Below are 21,552 nucleotides of genomic sequence, written 5' to 3'. Positions count from 1 at the left end.
ACAGATCATGAAGGGGGGTGTACGGCCAGACCCAGCATGGCGACTGCTAGGGTTAGACCGCTTCGTGCGAGCCCTGGTTTTTGATCGGCTGGGAAAGGAAAGGCGTCGAGACTCTGGACGTCAATGATGGTCGGAGATCATCGATCATACGATGCAACGCTGATGGCTCCTCGGCGCGCGAATGGCCTACCTCCATCGCAGCAAAAGACGACGCCCGAAGCTACGGCATCGCGGCCACAGGCGGGAGCTAAGCACAGTAATGAACCTCCGCCACCGCCACAAACCCCAAATGCCAATTTCGGGCATGGCAGGACTTCTGGCAAAGGCAGCTACGGCAGCGTCGCCGGTTGGTCGAATTGGAACGCCAAGTATGGACACTAGTGGGGTAACAATGGATATGGAGCTTATGGAGATAACCACTACTGGGGGTGTTCTTCGGGTGGTGGGCGTGGCTACACCGGTAGCAATCGCAGCGGTCGCAGGTTTCATGGCCCGTAGGGCAGCTTCGTCGAAGGACCGGCAAGGTCATAGAAATACATTCCTCACCGTGGCAGGATGCGAGCCCATCATGGAGGACTTGGCGATGGTGGCCGGTCCGATAGGTTTGGTGGTCGCAAAACGCTGCGTGAACCTTCACCGAGGCGATACCGTCCCCCACATCATGATCCTCCCACTGTTGATGCGTCGGCGGTGGTGCTGAGAGCCACGGTGCCGCCGGAGGCTGTGACTCCTAGCGTAACTACAGCAGATGGGGTTCATGCATTGACGGTTCTCCCCAGGGCTGTGCTAGCAGCGGTGCAGGCTCTGGTGATCGCGCAGTTGGAAGAGGTCACAGCACCGATGGAGGCGAACATTCCGGCTAGTGAAAAAATGAACGAGCAATCTGATGCCGGCAATGCAAGCAAAGGCCCGGAGAGAAAAGTTGTACTGTTACAGATGAGGAAAGCCGTGTCATTTTGTAGTGGGGTGCTCTACGGAGCTCTATGATATATGCCTTAAGATGAAGAATGCAGCCGAGTGCCCGCTTCTTTCAGGTCCCAAGCCAGTGGTGCCTATTTATGGGGTTTGTGAACCCAAGCTCATACTCTCTGAGACTCCTTCGATGAACTCTTGCCGACCCCGTCTTGAGAATGCCAGGATGGGCCTGGTTTGGGTTATGATACGTGATGCGGAGCATCCTACGATCATCCCCATGTACATTCAAGAATACGCCTTTGGACCTATGGTGAACCCGCTCTTTTCTGAATCTTCCCTTTCCGCATGTAAGACATGGATGCTACTTCAAGCGCGGACCTTGTGCATACTCAGGTACACCCGAGGAGACCATGGAGAACCCCAGGACCAAGGCCAAGCGTGCGCGGAAGCGATGACGGAAGAAGACGGAGATAGCTCGAGGACCCGGACATCCGGCCCCAGGCCCGGACATCCGGCCACTTGAGACGACCCCTATAGCAACAGCCTCCTAGCCGCCAAGTGCTACAGGCCCTGGACATCCGGTGTCAACCCTAGACATCTGGCGTCAACCCCGGACATCCGGCGCCTCGCCAAGTCCCGGACATCCAGCCTCGCCCCCAGAAATCCGGGACCATCCAAACAGAGAGCAACAAAGTTAGCTCCTCTAGCCCGGACATCCAGCATGCCAGCCCGGACATCTGGCTCCCCGTGAAGCCCCGGACATCCGGCCCATCGCCTGGACATCCGGCCTTCCCTGCCTGCGTGCAGTGCATCTAGGCGGAGGCCCATGTACCCCTTCTCCCCTTAGACTATATATACTCCCCTTCCACCTACATTTTAGGGTTAGCATTGTGTTAGCTCATTTGTGAGATAGAGCTTCACTCATCCATATCGTATCTACTCCTTGAGAGAGACCGCGGCCCCTCTTCAGAGAAGATCCGCTTTGGATTCAAGACCCCTTTACAGGAAGATCCCCTTGTGGATTCAAGACCTCCTCACGGAGAAGAACCGGCTACCCATTGTATCGTCCCTTGTTGGATTTGGATCATGTGATCTCTTATGTACTCGAGGATCTAGCATATGTGTGACTATTTCTTGTTGATTGAGTGATTTTCTCGTGTTTCCTCTCATGTTTCCCCTCGTGTTCTCCCTCGTGTTCTTCGTGTTCATCATGGGATCCACTCCTTTCGTGAAAGATTGGGCGATTAGGGTTCTATACTACATCAATACGTCTCCAACGTATCTACTTTTCCTAATGCTTTTCCTCTTGTTTTGGACTCTAATTTGCATGATTTGAATGAAACTAACCCTGGACTGACGCAGTTTTCAGCAGAACTACCATGGAGTTGTTTTTGTGCAGAAGTAAAAGTTATCGGAATGGAACGAAACTTTGGGAGGATTTTTTATACAATAAACAAGAATTTCTGGAGCCAAGAACTACCAGAGGGGGCACCTGGGTGGGCACAACCCACAAGGGCGCCCCCCCTCCTGGCGTGCCCAGGTGGGTTATCCCCACCTGGTGGCCCCATAGACCCTAAAACCGACGCTACAAAATCCTATTTTTCCAGGAAAAAAATTAGCAGGAAAGAATTATCGTGATCCACAAGACAGAGCCGCTGTCACCTCCTATTCTTCATCAAGAGGCTAGATCTGGAGTCCGTTTGGGGCTCCGGAGAGGGGGATCTTCGTTCTTTGTCATCACCAACCCTTCTACATCACAAATTCCATGATGCTCCCCACGGGGAGTGAGTAATTCCTTCGTAGGCTCACTGGTCAATGAGGAGTTGGATGAGATTCATGATGTAATCGAGTTTGTTTTGTCAGGGCTTGATCCCTAGTATCCATTATGTTCTTAGATTGATGTTGCTTTGACTTTGCCATGCTTAATGCTTGTCACTTTGGGCCCAGGTGCCATGATTTCAAATCTGAACCGTTTATGTTATCACCATTATATCCATGTTCTAGATCCGATCTTGCAAGTTATAGTCACGTACTATGTGTTATGATCCGGCAACCCCAGAGTGACAATAGTCGGGACCACTCCCGGTGATGACCGTAGTTTGAGGAGTTCATGTATTCACCGTGTGTTAATTCTTTGTTCCGGTTCTCTATTAAAAGGAGGCCTTAATATCCCTTAGTTTCCAATGGGACCCCACTGGAATGGGAGGGTAGGACAAAAGATGTCAAGCAAGTTCTTTCCATACTAGTAAGTGTGCACGTGCAACGCACGTCTCCATTAACACATAAATTGTACTCATTTATATGTAATAAGGGCACACACACATAAAAATATGGGAGTGGCCAAGTGTAAATCGACTAGAAATTTAAACTGGGCAGTCGATTCTTCCCGGCCATCCGATGCAAAATGAACAACACGATCCCTTGTTCAGCCTCAGGACTTTCTTCTACCTCCTATAGTTTCTTCTCCCAGCCGTCCCACGGACCACCGGCCGGACAGCCAACCACCATCGTTCGGCCCTCCCTGGAACGTCCTCCCACCGCTGTGCCGCCGCCGCCCTCGGCCATCCCTCTAGCCCCAGGCCTCGCCTGTTTTTTCTCCGGGAATCTTCACCATTGCTGTGCTGCCGCCCCCACCACTGTCGTGCTGTCTCACCCACCCCTACTTTAAGATAGATGATGAGGTAGCTTGCTAGCAAGCTTCTTCCTCCCCTCTGGTGAACTTCTTCCTCCTCTTCGCCTGTTTCTCCCTTCAAACAAAATCGACTGACCCGAATTCGAAAGTCAGGCGACTGACATGTAGCTATTGTGTAAATATATATACCTCGTGCACATCAGACATCATTTTTACCGTTAAAATAAATGTATGGAAGCAGAAATATCATTCAATTCATCTATTGATAAAAAAACTAAATTGGACAACACCGGATGCTATATCTGACTTGACAAAAAGGCTAAAAAACCAATTAAAAAGAGAAGGTAAAAGAAAAGGACACACCGGACGCCCCCTCTCAGTTCTTGCCTCATCACCTACCTTCCCTTATCCCTTCACTGTCTCCCCACTGCTCCCTATTCCATGGTGGCCACAAGCCCAGAACTCTCTCTCTCTCTCTCTCTCTCTATCCTCAAGCCGCCCCTCCGGTTCGTCCCCACCGCCGGCGCAAGGTCTCGCACTCTTCCCACTCTTCTCAGCCCCTTCTCGTCGAATCGGTTGCCAGAGTGCCCGAGGATCCGCTCGAGCTCGGTATGGTCGCTGGGCACCGGACGAAGGCCGACGCAGAGGCGCGGGACTTGTCTCCACCAGATCGGGGGCTGTGGTAATCATGTGTCGCAACCTCCACGGCTGGTGCCTTCCTTTCCATCTCGCTCCTCGGCGGCTCCCACCACCCTGTGCGTGGGACTGCGCTGCGCCCTGCAATGCCCATGTGCGGCAGCAGTGCCGCGGTGACTGGTCCCCTGCAAGTGCAAGCCGGTGCCGGTAGACGATCTACTCCCCACTTTGGCTTTCATATATGCTTATTTCTGATTTGAGATACTCCCCATTACCCACTTCTGCTAATTCCTAATTTCTATCCATTCCTGAATATACACAGGTAGCTCAGTAGTCTAGTTTAAGCATGAGAGTCATTTTAGAATCAGGGAGAAAAATTGGAAGTTGTTCGACTAGACATTCTTAACTTGGTTGCAGCAACTGTTATGAGTGGGGATTTTAGTTAGTTAATATTATTGAGACAACCGTGCTGCGATAAAGTTGATTGATAGGTAGATTTAAAATCTGGGTGGCTGGGGGCGCTAGGGACGAAGACGGATGAGGTTGATTTGGCTTCATCCCGCCAAAGAAAGTTACTTCTTTTTTGAAAAGTGAAAGCATGTTTTTAGAAGTTCCCAAATGCGAGCTTTATAGCAAATAAAAGAGGATCAAGAGAAGCATAGTAGGATAAGTATGTATGACTCTAGGATAATACAGGTTGAAGAGTGAATAATTGATAATGTAGGATAATGATGATGCTATGGCTGTCATATAGAGGACGGTGGTTGGCTAAAAGAGCTTATCACCTCAAGAGTTCCTTTTCTTGGAATAACTTGCTTTATTAGAAGTCCATAAACATCTCTGGCATCTTCAGTACTACTTACGGCAGCTACACAAGTGATATTCATGATGTAGCACAACCTTTTAGATATATTTCTTGGTTGTCCCAGACCCCCGGTTATATCAGAAGTGTGTTTGCAGGCTTACAAGAAATGGATATTGAAGACCATCTAAGAGTTAGGGAATTTGTTCGATCCTAAATTTTTGGGACTTTGAACACAAAGATGGGAATGGGGAGGCATACCTGCCTGCCATATACATCAACCCGAAGCTTTTGAGCGTTGTACAAAACAAGTAATTGACAGGTTTACTTCATGATAGTCTTGGATTTGGTTTGGCCAAAATGATCAAGTACTTACTACATAATTTCTGAATTTACCAGTTATTTGTTGAATGCATCAGTTAGACAAAGGTGATACATCAGAGCGTCTCTTTAATAGAAACAACATAATTTTGGAGGAGGACTACCCCGTTCCCAAATCCTAGCTCTGCTGTTGATTCTACCTAAATTTACTTTAGTAGATCTTCTCTTGTAAAATCCAAACTGTTTCCGAGCCTATATGTTTTGTTTCATATTGTTGTTTATCATGCAATACTTATCCTACAGCCATCTGATATGCAAATTTGATAATAGAAGATGACCATATTTGTGTACAGGAAAATGCATATTCTTGGACTAGGTTTTCTTCTCCACTATATTGGACCAAGTTACAAATAGATCATACTTACTGGGTTTTATTCATTCAGTCATACCGATTCGAGCACTATACTGTTAAAACAATATGATGGACGGCTCCAGTTTGATGCAATGTTAAAATTCATGTTGAAGTCATATGAAGTAGATCTATTATGGTTTGTACAAAATTGATGCATTCATCATCACACTATTGTAAATATGCAAATTTGAGAGTGAAGAGCATTGTTATAAAGATGCAAATTTGACAGGGATTGGGGAAGCAATGAAGTATGCACATATATGTTAAATAGAATTTCCTTTAAAATCAGGAATTGATCGGCCCCATCACATTAACCCAATTGAATATCCTGTAAAATCATACCATGTTCCTTAGGTGCAGGCAGGTGCGTTGCCTGAGGAGTTCGTCGGCGCTGATGTCGTCGACTGTGGAAGGCAGCGATGGCCAACAGTGGCTGGGCGGCGAGGGCACAACAGTGGCTTGGCGGCACCGATGTCTGACTGTAGTGTGCGTCTAAACGGCGACATCAAAGAAGACATCGAGATTAACTGGGATGGAACTGGCCACGTATTGCGTGCAAGAGGATAGTCTGCACCTGCATTGGCCAGAAGCGCGTCATCACGGGCGTCGTTCGCTACACATGGCAGCGATGGCACAGGAGAGGCTGGGCGGCTACGACGTACGTCTTGGTTGGCAAAGGCAGGTAGATCGAGCTGATTCCCGTAAGTTTAGCAATTTATTGTGAGGCAGACATGTTAATTCCCGTTAATTATGGCAAATTTTCTGTAGTTGATTGGACGCGAATGCAATGGGTGGAACTGTCTGTTTTTTTGCTGGGGGGGGGGGTGGAACTGTTCGATCGTCGATGGCAGAGTTTCGTCCGCTAATGTAAATCGCTAAACATACACAGGGGAGGTCTGACTTTTATGTGGACGGTTAGATGCCTGATCCTGGGGTGGTAATTTGTCTTGTTCGACCTGTGTACGTTTAACCGGGTGGGCATAGTGAAGAATATGTTTGCTTGTTTAATAGTAGTAGAGATGCACGTATGACTATTTATGGAATACATGCCTACATTATATTGACGAACTGGAGCTAGTGCCGTATCACCCTAGGTTATAACTGTCTCATGATGAATATCATCCAACAAGTCACCGATCCAATGCCTATGAATTTTTCCTATATTGTTCTTGCTAAGTTACTAGTGCTGCTGTTACTTTTACACTTGTTACAAAACTACTGCTATCACTGTTACCATTACCATTTCTACTGCTACTATTATCAAAACTATCATATTACTTTGCTACTGATCACGTTGCTACAGATAATTAATCTCTAGGTGTGGTTGAATTGACAACTCAGCTGCTAATACCTTTAAATATTCCTTGGCTCCCCTTGTGTTGAATCTATAAATTTGGGTTGAATACTCTACCCTCGAAAACCGTTGTGATCCCCTATACTTGTGGGTTATCAAGACCTTTTTCTGGCGCCGTTGCCAGGGAGCATAGCTATATTTGTTGAGTCACTTGGGATTATTATCAATTTATCACTATGAAGAATCGGAAGGATGCTAAGACTAAGATTTTTCCCTCAAAGACGATGGGAGGTAAGGAACTGCCATCCAGTTCTGCTTTAGATTCACCTTCTGTTATAAGTGAAACTTGCAACACCACCACATGCTATCAATTCTGATATGTCATAAGTTATTGATGATGCTAGTACCTTGGTGAATTTCTTGATAAACAAATAGCTAGAGTAATACAATATGATGTTGTTGAATCTGATGATGAGCTTGAAACTGAATCTCTTGAAACACCTAGTAGAACTAGTCTTCCTGGATATGAATTGACTAAGGTACCGGAAGGTTATGTTAGGAATGAGGAGACAACTAGAGATATTCTTGCTTGTAAGGATAGAGATGATCTAGAGAAATTATTATGCAAGTATAAAGAAAAATCTCTGAATGCTAGAATGAAATATGATCCTAAGTTTGCTACTTCACTGATTTTTATTGATGATAAGGATTAGGAATTCTATGTTGACCCAAAGTTAATTAGTTAGTTGAATCTGATCCTTTCCATGGTTATGAAACTGAAACTGTTGTGTCACATCTTACTAAGTTGAATGACATAGCCACCCTTTTTACTCATGACGAGAAAACTCGCTATTACTTTATTCTCAAATGATTTCCTTTCTCATTAAAGGGTGATGCTAAAGCTCGATACAATACTCTTGCTCCTGGTTGTGTGCGTAGTCCTCAGGATATGAATTATTACTTCTCGGAAAAATATTTTCCTGCTCATAAGAAACAAGCTGCCTTGCAGGAAATATTTGAATTTGTGCAAATTAAAGAAGAGAGTATCCCACAAGCTTGGGGGAGGCGTTGCCAGTTACTTAATGCTTTTCCAGATCATTCTCTTAAGAAAAATGAAATACTTGATATCTTCTACAATGGACTAACCGATGCTTATATGGATTTCCCAGATAGTTGTACTGGTTGTGTTTTCAAGGAATGAACTGTTGAGCAAGCTGAAGAATTATTGAATAATATATTGAAAAAGTATGATGATTGGACTCTTCATGAACCACCAGCTAAACCTACTTCGAGGAAGAGGGGTATATTATATCTCAGTCCTGAAGATATGCAAGAGGCAAAGAAATCTATGAAGGAAAAAGGTATTAAAGCTGAGGATGTTAAAAATTTACCTCCTCTTCGAGAAATACATGGAATACACCACCATTTCCTAAGGTCGTAGAGGTAAATTCTCGTATGAAATTCAATGATAATGACAATCCTCACAATATGCACCCTAGCCAATGCCTTTATGAGTTCGAAAACTATATTAGAAAACAAGATCACTTCAACGCAAATGTTATGAAACGATTGAAATACAATTCTGATACGATTGCTCGCTTGAGTGACTTGTTATTTGGAATCTCAAATGATGTTAGAGGTGTTGGAAAGCATGCTTCTATTGTACAAACTCAGTTAGAACAAGTTGCTAAATCTCAAAGAGAATTTCTTGATGAAATGAATAATAATATACACAACTTTGCTGTTAGAGTTGCAACAAGAAGAGGTAAACTGACTTAGGAACCACTTTATCCCGAGGGACACCCAAAAAGAATTGAACAAGATTCACAAAGGAACTACACCACTTCCTCTAAAAAGAAAAAAGAAAAGTGATAGGGCTTTGCATGCTTCTAGTCAACCTGAAATAGAAAAACCTCCTCATAATGATAATGAAACTTCTATCTCTGTTGCTGAAACTCTGTCTGGAAATGAACATTCACCTAGTGATAATGAAAAAGATAATGCTGATGTTCATGAAGACTCTCAACCTAATAATAATAAAGAACCAGACAATGATGTTGAGATAGAACCACCTGTTGATCCTGATAACCCACAACCTAAGAATAAAAGGTTTGATAACAGAGACTTTATGGCTAGAAAACACGGTAAAGAAAGAGAACCGTGGGTTAAAAAATCAATGCCTTTTCCACCTAAGTCAACTAAAAAATGATGATGGAGAATTTGAACGCTTTGATGAAATGCTGAGGCCAGTCTTTTTGCATACTCGCTTTGCATACTCGTTCTAAGCGGTGTTCTCATATGTCGATGTGAATACTAATCTTTCTTGATCATCAAGATGGTCATGTCAATTTTCTCCAACTGATGTACTTCTCGTCAAGTGGATCCGGTCATTTCAACATTTGCAAGATCACCTCTTAGTTTTCCCAACGGTGTTTGTTCCATCCACCCAAGTTGCCTTTGTTTTCCCGCGCTCCCACCCTTTTCTTCAAGGACTCATATTTCTTAATCAAGTATCCATTTTATTGTTTTGAAGTCGCTTCATTCTTTTTTTTCAATGTTCTTACCTGGTGTTTCTTATGAAGATGCTAAGGGAGCTTCAAGTCGTCACTCTTCACTTGTTTTCTTCTCCGGTGGATTAATTTCAGGCTTCGGTGTTGATCATATCTCTTCCTTTTGTTTCACATATTTTCCCATGTGAATTTCTTATCCAAAGCTCTCTTATTTATTCACCTCTCCCAGTTCATATCCGGAGTGTTGAAGATATCTCGGAAGATTCGCATTTCCATTCTCAATCCGTTCAAGTTATTTTGAGGATGTTATCTCACTCAAGCCATTCAATTCAATCAGTGCAATTTCCCTTTCAAGTAATCATTCAACGATGTATCTTTTCAGTGGGCCCTAACCCACAGGTCTTTTCCCAGGATCTTACCTGACTCCTCTATTTTCTCGGAGTTACTCTCAAATTCTTTCCAAGTTTGATGTAAGAATGAATTATCATCAGTCATATGTCTTTCTCCAAGATCTTTCAAATTCTTTTAATTGTTGATCCAACCTTTATATTCTTCATTATTCCGGAGTATCTCAACAATTCAGGGTGGTGTTTCTCATTGTCGTTCTCTACACAGAAGACCGAGGAAGAGATTTCTCCTAAATCTTGGTCCATTCTCCTGAAGATTCATGGTTCAAGCTTGATGCCATCCTCTCATAATTGTTTTCGATTGTGAGAATTATCTTCACCCCTCCAGAGCAATTCAGGAGTATTTTTAGTTTGATTCTCCAAAGGCCATCATTTCAGGTTTATTCATTCTCAGCTTTCAGCTCTCATTCTCTAAATCTAACCGATGCATCGCTCAAGTATTCTCTAGTCAGCTCATGATCTATTCGTTCTCATGTATCTAAATTCCCTCAAGTATCTTCATTCATTTTCCAATTCTTCCTGGTGAATTGTGCCTTTGCTATGTTCATTTTCAATTCTTACGGTGGTTCGTTCAAGATTTCTCTTCCTTCGTTATCGTATCAATTCATTCGTTGTTTCCAAATCCTACCGATGTTCCATCAAGACCTTCTCAAGTTTGCGCTATATCTCTCTTTAATCCTTTTTAATGGGGATAAGTAGTATGCCAAATCCATTGCTTGTCATCAATTTAATTTGATGAAGGATAAGCATACAATAGGTCTTATTCTTATTTCCTCGAGGCGATTCAATTCTTTTCTTCCGAAGATTGTTGATGATGAGTAAATTCTTGATTACAAGTGATTCATCTTTCTTTCTGGAGTTGTTCATCATATCAATTTCTCGGTTCTGAGTTGTTCATCTTTTATTTTCGGAGATCCAAGCTCTCTCGATTATCTCGTCGCGAAGCTCCATCTAAATCATTGCAAGGATTCACCTTGTGTTTTCAACTTCTCTTTCTTTCTATCATTCTCATTTTACCGGAGTTCTTCATGGAAGCTCTACATGATGGTTCATCAAGGATTTAATTCCTTCTCGAAGTGTTCATCGAGATTCTTATCAGAGGAGCTCAAGTATTCTTCATCTTGCATTTCAAAGTTCAATCCCTTCTCCCTTATATTTTGAGGTGGTGTTATGTCATTCGTGATAATTTCCCTTCGTGTATCATGATTCACAAGTTATCAAGAATGAGGTATTTTAAATCCATTATTCTCTTCGTTGGAGTTATCTTGTGTCATATTTCACCTAAAGCCTTCCCTAAGGAATGTTGCTATTGTGGTGCTTATCAATGATCCATGTTATCTCTCTCTCTCGGTGAAGAAGTTTTTTTCATCTCTTCATTGTTCCCTATCAATCATTGTTTTCGGTGGCAGAATTTCACCTCATAATTTTGAGAAGTTTTCCATAAGACCACTACAAGATTACTCGTTTTGTTGTTGGTTTTCCAACAACTCCGTTATAACCTTCTTGGAAGGGTGCTTTCCAAACTCAATTGTGGCAGTAGTTGGCTTTTTATTCTCCATTCTTTTATTTCAATGATCTATCCTCTATTATTTGTTCCGGAGGCTTTGTGATGTTGCTCTCTTCACTCATCATCTCGAATTGTGAGGATCGTGTTCTTTTCATGCTTATCCATTTAACCGGAGTGTTGTGTCATCTCTTCAAGTTCTTTTCATCTTATCAAGTTTTCCTTCTCCTTTCAGTCAGAGTGCTGCCCAAATTATATCAATCTTATTCCTTCTCTATCTTGTTTTAACCGGAATGGTTTCAATATCTATCTTGTCACTTAACCTCTTGGTTCTCGTCGTATCCCATGTTCCTCTTAGCAAACGGAGTGTTCACAATCTCATTCATCTCCATTGTATTCTTCTTTCAACTATTTAACCTCTCAAGGTTCATTAGTTTCACTTGTTTGTACAAGAAGAAACTTGGTTCTACCTATTCTATTCCTCTTCCGTTTCTCTCTAGTGCCAACATTGATCTCGGGACGAGATCCTATTGTAGTGGTGGAGTGTTGCAATGCCTCGAGACCGATGCGCCAGGTGTCTTCCAGTTATTCGCCTTCATTGCCATGTCTTTTATTACGTGTTGCATCTTGCCATGTCATCATGTGCATTGCATCATCATGTTTTCAAAACTTGCATCCGTCCGGGTCTCCCAGTTCTTTCCGTTGGCCGTTCTGAGCCCGTCCACACTCGCACGCGCCCGTGACACGTCCGAAATATTATTTTAGAAGTAGCCCGAAAATGTTCTCGGAATGGGATGAAACTTGGCATGCGGTGTTTTTATGTTGTTACTAGGTCGCCTGCCAAGTTTCATCGCATTCGGAGTCCGTTTGACGCCCCAACGGTTAGCTTTAGCGACATTAAAGCCGGTCTATCGTCGGATGTTTCTGGTCTCCGGAAACGGTTGCCGGGTTGCATTCCTCCTCTCTCTTCTCAGTCCAACGACACACTTGACCTCATTCGCCTAACCCCTCTTTGCACAGTGCATCGACCCCTCGCGCATGTCCCAAACTTACCCGAACCTGACCCGGGTTGTCGTTACCGATGGATCTGAATCATCCCCAAACATCCCTAAAATATCTCCTTTTTTCTTATTTGGACTCCCCTAACCTTTTATTCTTGGTCGTCCGATCGCAATCCGATGATCAAATTTGTTCCAAGCCCCATCTAGGCCATATGCTATTTATAGCAGATGACCCCCTAACCAAATCTGCCCCAACCCTAAATTCAAGGGGATTTGTCCCTACGGCCACCGCCGCACTCATTGCCCACCTCAGGATCCATCCCCATCCAATCAGTGGCTGCGCCTCCAATCCAAGTCCCCTCGGCCTCCACTCGCTGCCAACCACCACCACCGCCGCCCAAATCATGCAGGAGCCCGAGCTCCTCTACCCGCGGCCCCCTCCTCGCTTGTGCCCGAGAAGGAGCGCTTGGCCTCGTATCCTTGGGCTGCCGTTCGCCACGCCGGTGACCACGGGCACAACCTCCTCGACCACGCGCCATCTTCCCCGTCAACCACCTCGAGCAGGGCACTCCTCGCTGGCTACCTCTCCTCGGGCCCGAGGCCCCAGCCAGCCGCGCCCCTGCCTTCTCTTGATTTTCTCCCCGTGCTCCGCTCTCTCTATCTCTCTCTCTCTCTCGAAATCTCTCATCTCTCTTGTCTCACCCTCTCTGTCTCTTCACAGGGAATGAGTGGGAGACGCCATGGCCACCCGTGGAAGCTCCGTGGTCGCTGGGATCAAGTTCCTCCGGCCTCGTCCCCGGATCCGACCTCTTCAGCCTCCTCCAGACCGCTGTTGCATCTGCTTTACGGAACCACGCCGCCCTGGTCACCTGCGACCTCAGGTCGCCTTTGCTTCCTCTGCCTCCACGCGTCGGGTCCACCCTGTAACGCCCTCGATGCGGCTATATCTCCTACGTGTCGAAGCACAACTTAGAGGCATAACCGTATTGAAAGCAATGTTCCAAGTAAGGTAATCTTCACAACAACCCATGTAAATAGGTAGAAGGGGAAAAAGGTACATAGTTGGCTTACACTCGCCACGTCACACAGATACATGAATAACATTACAATCATCCAATACACTCATGGTTCGACTACGGTACCAAAATAAAGATCAACCCCCACATGCGACAAAGTCCCCGATCGCCCCAACTGGGCACCATACTGATCATCTGGGAAAGACACATAGTAACGACGAGAGTCTTCATCGAACTCCCACTTGAGCTCAAGCGCATCATCTGGAGCGGTATCATCGGTTGCTGCATCTGGTTTTGGAAGTAAACTGTGAGTCACGGGGACTCAGCAATCTCACACCCTCGGGATCAAGACTATTTAAGCTTATAGGTAAGGCAAAGGTATGATGTGGAGCTGCAGCAAGCGACTAGCATATATGGTGGCTAAGATACACAAATGAGAGCGAGAAGAGAGGCAAAGCACGGACGAAGAACTATGATCAAGAAGTGATCCTAGAACAACCTATGCCAAGCATTACTCCAACATCGTGTTCACTTCCCAGACTCCGCTCGAGAAGAGACCATCACGGTTACACACGCGGTTGATTCATTTTAATTAAGTTAAGTTTCATGTTATCTACAACCGAACATTAACAAATTCCCATCTGCCCATAACTGCGGGCATGGCTTTCGAAAGTTCAAAACCATGTCGGGGAGTCCCAACTTAGCCCATCACAAGCTCTCACGGTCTACAAACAATATTCCTTCTCCCGAGAAAATCCGATCAGACTCGGCATCCGGGTTACAAGACATCCTCGACAATGGTAAAACAAGTCCAGCAACACCGCCCGAATGTGCCGACAAATCCTGATAGGAGCTGCACATATCTCGTTCTCAGGTCACACTCAGATGAGCACTCGATACAACTAAAACCAAACCTCGAGTTTCCCCGAGGGGGCGCTGCACAGGGCTCTAGTTTGGACTAACACTCAGAGGAGCACTGGCCCGGGGGGTTAAATAAAGATAACCCTTGGGCTCCGGAAACCCAAGGGAAAAAGAGGCTAGATGGCAAATGGTAAAACCAAGGTTGGGCATTGCTAGAGGAGTTTTATTCAAGGCGAACTGTCAAGGGGTTCCCATTATAACCCAACCGCGTAAGGAACGCAAAAATCCGGGAACATAACACCGATATGACGGAAACTAGGGCGGCAAGAGTGGAACAAAACACCAGGCAAAAGGCCGAGCCTTCCACCCTTTACCAAGTATATAGATGCATTAATATAGCAAGATAATATGGTGATATCCCAACAATAAACATGTTCCAATAAGGAACGATCTCCAATCTTCACCTGCAACTAGCAACGCATTAAGAGGGGCTGAGCAAAGCGGTAACATAGCCAATCAACAGTTTGCTAGGACATGGTGGGTTAGAGGTTTGACATGGCAATTTGGGAGACATGATAAGCAAGTGGTAGGTATCGTAGCATAGGCATAGCAAAAGAGCGAGCATCTAGCAAGCAAAGATAGAAGTGATTTCGAGGGTATGATCATCTTGCCTGCAAAGTTGTCAGAGTTGACTTGATCCTCGTAAGCGAACTCAACGGGCTCCTCGTACACGAACTCGTCTCCCAGCTCTACCCAAACAAGAACAACAAGCAAGGGAACACAATCAACCACGTGCAATGCTTAAACAACATGATGCAAACATGGTATGATATACGGGATGCGATAAGTGATGCATATGCATGATTTGACAAGGAATGATTGAACCTGGCCTCAACTTGGAAATCCAAGAGTGCCACTGGAAAGGTGAGGTGATTTCGGTTGAAATCAATATAAAGATCACCGCAATCGGATGCACGGTTTGGAAATGGCAAGCAAAACAAATATGGCACGGGTCTACGATAATCAGCAAGTGACCATTTAAATGCATCAAGATAAACATTCTACAGCACTCAAACATGACAAAAAAATACATGGCAGGGATCCACTCATGAAGCTTGACAAAAGATGAACAATGAGCTACGGCTAATTCATCCAATAACAGGTTCAAACAAGCATGGCAAAAGAGCAAATGATAACAGGTTTCAGACTTTGTGAAATTAACACAAGTCTGGAATTTATCATCAGGAAGCACACTTTAGAGCATGAAAACTACTTGCTACATGGACTTAACATGGCAAAGAAAGGCATGGCATGACGCTACTCAAAGCACTTAACAAAAGTCCCTTAGTGTCCTTGTGCCAAAAGGGATCAGAAAATACAATTGCAAGCATGTGAACATGGCAAAAAACATAAACAGATTCAGATTTAGTGAAAAACTGGAGCATGCAAATCAGTTAACGAGTAGGCATGTTTACGAGCTCGATGCACTCACTACAGAGCATGGCATGACAAACCAAGCATACACCCGTCAAGAAGACATAGCATATAAGCTAGACATGGCAAGAACAATAACATAGCATGCACGGATCAATAGCAACATCCTCGGAAAAATCGCTAAACATGTCAACAATCTGCCAGGATTCACTTTTTATAGCAAAAGTAGAGCTCGATTGACTCAAGCTAGGGTGCTCCATAAATGCAAACAAAGACATGGATGGATAGATCACCACAATGTTAACAAAACAACCTTACTGATCATCCTCAAAACAGGCACGGATCACTAGGAAACAACATGAACATATGGCATAACAACAAAATCAGGACAAGGACTTGGTGAAATTCGAAGTCCCTGAAATCAGCATTACCGATTACGCTACTTTGCGAGCTTGTTCTATTCACCACAAATATCACAAAAATACCTGGCAAACAACCCTGTAAAGATGGCATGGCATATAACAAAACACATGTAGAGCTCAGGGTCATAGCATGCACACATTAATCATGGCAAAAATGACAAAAAGCTACTTGATGAAACAGATCTGACAAATTCATCACATAGCCCTTTTCCAACAGCATTTCGGGCATCAAGATGAGCTCAAATGAAAATGATGCAATGAGATGAAATGATGTACTCATCGAGACGAACATTTTGATATGCTACACGCACGAATCGGATCTATGATGAGAGGGAAAAAGTCAACCGTCTCCCGATCCAGATCTGGATCTGGCGCAATTCTTGAGGTTCGCCGGGGATCACTGTTCACCGGACTTGCGGAGGTCGTCGGGGTTCGCCGGAGTAGCTTGGCACCGGATCCAGGCAGTGGAGCCGCCGGAGTGGAGCGGGAGGAGGACGGCGGAGGTGGCCGACGCGGTCGCCGGCGCGGGCAGCGGGGCGCGGCTCGCCGGAGTCGCGGCTGGGCGCGGCGAGGGCAGTGGTCGCCAGCGAGGTGGCGGCCGCCGGCGAGGGAGGAGATGGGGCAGCGCGCGAGGAAGGGGACGAAGGCGGCGCGGGCGGGCGCCTCTAGCCCGTGCCACGGGCGGGCCGGCCACGGGCCGTGGCGGGCTTCGGCGGCGGCGGGACAGGAGCTGCCACGTGGCGAGAGGAGAGTGGCTGGGGGAGTGGGGCGGACACGTCCGGCGCGCGGAGGAAGAAGGGAGACTAGGGTTTCGGGGAAGAGATTCGAAAATTTCGGGGAAGGTCTATATATAGAGGTAGGGGGAGCCAGGAAGCTCCAAATGGAGTGCGGTTTTCGGCCACGCGATCGTGATCGGACGCTCTAGACGATGGGGGGGTTTTTGGTGGGTTTTGGGCCAAATTGGAAGGGTGTTGGGCTGCAACACAAACGAGGCCTTTTCGGTCCCTCGGTTAACCGTTGGAGTATCAAACGGAATCCAAATGGCACGAAACTTGACAGGCAGTCTACCGGTAGTAAACCAAGGCCGCATGACAAGTCTCGGTCCAATCTAGAAATGTTTAACCCCCACACACGAAAAGAGGTAGAAAGGGACACCGGAAGAGATAGGAGCGCCGGAATGCAAAACGAACAACGGGGAAAATGCTCGGATGCATGAGACGAACACGTATGAAAATGCAATGCACATGATGACATGATATGAGATGCATGACAAAGACAACAACACAAGGAGAAAAAAACCCGACAACGATGAAATGAAATAACTTAGGCCGGAAACGGCAAGAGTTGGGATACAGATAAGGTAAATTACATCCGGGGTGTTACAACACTCCACCACTCCACTCATCCCGAGATCTAGGACTGGATAAACGCCGGGTACTCAGAACGGAGGTGATCCTCGCGTTCCCAGGTGGCTTCATGGTTGGAATGATGTGACCACTTAACTTTGAGGAATTTGATTGACTTGTTGCGAGTCTTGCGCTCAGTCTCATCCAGAATAGCAACTGGGTGCTCACGATAAGGAAGGTCTTCTTGGAGATCAATGTCTTCGAAGTTGACGGTGCGGCCAGGGGTCTTGAAGCACTTGCGGAGCTGAGAGACATGGAACACGTCGTGCACATTTGCAAAGTTGGAGGGAAGCTCGAGTTGATAGGCGAGATCGCCTCTCTTGCTGACGATCTTGAAAGGACCCACGTATCTAGGGGCAAGCTTCCCTTTGATACCGAAGTGACGAGTACCTTTCATTGGAGAGACGGGGAGGTAAACATGGTCTCCGATCCCGAAAGCCAAATCACGATGCTTACTATCATAGTAGCTCTTCTGGCACGATTGCGCTGCTTTGAGGTTATCACGAATGACTTTGCACATCTCTTCTGCCTCTGTGATCAAGTCGTTTCCGAGAAGTTGACGTTCACCAGTCTCTGACCAGTTAAGAGGAGTACAGAACTTCCTGTCATAGAGAATTTCAAATGGGGCCTTGCCCGAACTCGCTTGAATGCTGTTGTTGTAGGAAAACTCGGCATATGGAAGACAATCTTCCCACTTCATACCGAAAGAGATAACGCAAGCCCTGAGCATATCTTCAAGAATCTGATTGACACGCTCGACTTGGCCGCTAGTTTGAGGATGAAAAGCTGTGGTGAAACGGATGTTGGTGCCCATGGCCTTCTGAAAAGAATCCCAAAACTTCGAGGTGAAGATGCTGCCATGATCTGAAGAAATCAACTACGGAATGCCGTGTAGAGAGACAATCCGAGAGGTATATAGCTCTGCCAATTGAGCTGCTATGATAGACTCTTTGATAGGCAGGAAATGAGCCACTTTAGTGAGTTTGTCGATGACAACGAATATAGCATCATTGCCACGCTTGGACTTTGGAAATCCCGTAACGAAGTCCATCTCAATATCGTCAAACTTCCATTCTAGAATGGCAAGAGGTTGGAGGAGACCAGCTGGTCGTTGGTGTTCTTCCTTCACTCTTCTGCAGACATCACATTCATTCACGAACTGAGCAATCTCACACTTCATTCGAGTCCACCAATACGCCTGCTTGAGGTCCTGGTACATTTTCGTGCTCCCAGGGTGGATGGAGAGGAGTGAATTGTGAGCCTCGTTCATAATGACTTTACGAAGGTCACCTTTAGTCACAACAATGCGATCCTCGAAGAAGAGACTATCCTTGTCATCAAGGCGATAGCATTTGTACTTGGATTGACTCTTGGCAATCCCAATCTTCACCTTCTTCACCATAGCATCAAGAAGTTGAGCCTCGTGAATCTGATCTTCCAAAGTAGGAGAGACTTGGAGGTTGGTAAGGAAACCTTGAGGAACAACTAGCAGATTGAGTTTGTGGAAAGCTTCACAAAGCTCGGGTTGGTAGGCTTGAGAATCAGACTGTTGTAGTAAGCCTTCCTGCTCAATGCGTCAGCAATTACATTGGCCTTGCCTGGAGTATATTCGATACTCGGATTATACTCTTGAATCATTTCGACCCAACGAGTCTGCCTGAGGTTGAGATTAGGCTGAGTGAAGATGTACTTGAGACTCTTGTGGTCAGTGAAGATGTCCACTTTCCTTCCCAATAAGAGATGTCTCCAAATCAAAAGAGCATGCACAACTGCCTCCAACTCGAGGTCATGAGTGGGGTAGTTATTTTCATTGGGCTTCAACTAGCGAGAAATATAGGCCACAACTTTCTTCTCTTGCATCAACACTTCACCAAGACCTTGAAGAGAGGCATCACAGAAGACCTCGAACGGTTTGGATTCATCAGGAGGAGTCAGAACTGGAGCAGTGACTAATTTCTCTTTCAGGGTGTTGAAAGCGATGTCACATTCAGGAGACCAAACGTACTTGACATGCTTCTGGAGAATGTTGGAAAGAGGCTTCGCGATCTTTGAAAAGTTCTCAACGAAGCTTCGACAATAGCTTGCGAGCCCAAGGAAGCTGTGGAGTTGCTTCACGTTCTGAGGTGGTTCCCAATTTACAATTGCAGACACCTTCTCATGATTCACCGCTATGCCCTTGGCAGAGATGATATGTCCAAGGTAGAGAACCTCATCGAGCCAAAACTCGCACTTTGAAAACTTGGCGTAGAACTGATGTTCTCTGAGCTTATCCAGCACCTAACGCAAGTTGTTGGCATGATCTTCCTTGTTCTTGGAAAATACCAAAATGTCATCGAGGTAGACCAAGATGAAGTCATTTGTGTAGGGGTTGAAGATGAAGTTCATCATGCGAGAGAAAGTTGGAGGAGCGTTGACAAGGCCAAAAGACATGACAGTGTATTCATATGAACCATAGCTTATTCTGAATGCTGTCTTGGGGATATCTTGCTCACGAATTCGGATCTGGTGATAGCCCGTACGGAGATCAAGCTTGGAGAACACTTGAGCACCATTGAGTTGTTCAAACAGCTTGTTGATGTTGGGAAGTGGGTAGTTGTTCTTTATAGTCTTCTTGTTCAATGGACGGTAGTCAACACAAAGTCGGTCCGTTCCATCCTTCTTCTTCACAAAATGAACTCCACAACCCCACGGAGAAGAACTAGGTCGGATGGGACCAATTCGCTCTTGAATATCGAGTTGCTTCTTCAGCTCATTCAACTCTTTAGGTCCAAGCTTGTAAGGATGTTTGCAAATAGGTTCCGTGCCAGGCTCAAGATCGATGACGAATTCAACTGGCCGGTGCGGAGGCATTCCTGGAAGCTCTTCTGGAAAGACGTCTTGATATTCGCAAACGACTGGAATTTGAGAGATGGCATCTAGTTCGTCCTTCTCATTGAGAGAAAACAGACGGATTGTATCATCACGAGCGGCAAAGACAATTACATCCTCAGACGAATGAGTCAATTGAATCTGCCTGGCAGCACAATCAAGATTAGCCTTGTGCTTAGAAAGCCAATCCATTCCAAGAATAAGATCGATATCCGAGTCGCCCAGAACAATAGGAGAAGCTAGAAATTTGTAGTCGCCCAACGTGATAGTAACATCCGGACACGGATATTAGCTGTCATTTGCTTGCCCGGGGACACGATTTGCAAAGGTCTTTGAAAATGCTGATAATCGCACTCATACTTTGATGCAAAAGGTTTAGAAATGAAGCAATGCGATGCTCCCGTGTCAAAAAGAACTTTTGCAGGAACATCGTTAACAGGAAGGTTACCCATGATGACATCTGACAAGTCCTCTCCCTGAGCTGCATTCACCATGTTGACCTTGGCGTGCTTGGGGTTATGCTTGACCACAGCTGTACTTGCCGATCTCACAGCAGGAGGAGGAGGGAGACGCCTCTGATTGAAGCATTTGTTGGCATAGTGACCCTTCTGTTGGCACTTGTTGCACGTGACCTCCGAGAGCGGACGGTGATACGGAGCACTTGATCTTGGAGCTTGAGACGAAGTCTTGTTCTGAAAGCTAGGGTTGGGTGGGTGCAAAGATCCACTGCCACCTTTGCTCTTCTGCTGATAAGGCTGACGGAACAGAGCAGGAGGAAGCCAATACTTTTGCTGCTTAGCCACTTGAGTTGAGGAAGAAGGAGTTGCATCTTTGACTCGCTTCTTGGAAGCATCGCACTTCAGTTGAGCAGTCTCTTGCTTCATTGCCATATTGTAGAACTCATCGTACTTCTTGGGCTCAAAGAGGACGATAGCTAGCTGGATTTCTTCTTTGATACCACCCGTGAACTGATATATCATGCTCTTCTCGTCAGGGATGTCCTGCTTAGCAAAACGGGCGAGCTTTTGAAACATGATGTTCTACTGGTAAACAGACATAGTGCCTTGCTTCAGGTTGCGGAATTCCTCACGCTTTCTCTTAGCCACACTCT

At 45.6% G+C, this 21,552-nt stretch overlaps 1 long non-coding RNA gene across 1 annotated transcript; it reads left to right on the top strand.

Moving 5' to 3' along the window:
* Positions 1–3,915: 3,915 nt before the first annotated feature.
* LOC147965401 (uncharacterized) lies at positions 3,916–9,086 on the top strand. Its single transcript, XR_015608325.1, has 3 exons — positions 3,916–4,390; positions 5,144–7,303; positions 8,182–9,086. It is a non-coding gene; the product is annotated as an uncharacterized LOC147965401 (long non-coding RNA).
* Positions 9,087–21,552: the final 12,466 nt, after the last annotated feature.

This window comes from Triticum urartu, chromosome 6A (assembly GCF_056163025.1).
Source record: "Triticum urartu cultivar PI428250 chromosome 6A, HENAU_Tu73, whole genome shotgun sequence".
Taxonomy (NCBI): Eukaryota; Viridiplantae; Streptophyta; class Magnoliopsida; order Poales; family Poaceae; genus Triticum; species Triticum urartu.
Note: the sequence above shows the minus strand (reverse complement) of the source record. Positions and strands in the feature narration are given on the sequence as shown.